Here is a 208-nt window from a genome sequence, read left to right as displayed (position 1 = left end):
AGAGTTCCGGTTTGTTTTACAATAGTTCTAGAGTTCTATATCATATATAACAATAGTTTTAAAGAAATAGTTGATTTTACTGATTAAGTGTGCTTCAAGAACTTAGCGCACCTTTTTTTAAAACTCTATTTTTTTGTATTTAATGGCCGGAACTATTGAAAATTGTTGCAAAGAGCTCTAGAACTTTTCAAGAGAGTATCAGAACTGC

The sequence above is a fragment of the Odontomachus brunneus genome, unplaced genomic scaffold (genome assembly GCF_010583005.1).
Source record: "Odontomachus brunneus isolate Ranch 3 - 2012 unplaced genomic scaffold, Obru_v1 Obru_scaffold_025, whole genome shotgun sequence".
NCBI lineage: Eukaryota > Metazoa > Arthropoda > Insecta > Hymenoptera > Formicidae > Odontomachus > Odontomachus brunneus.
Note: the sequence above shows the minus strand (reverse complement) of the source record.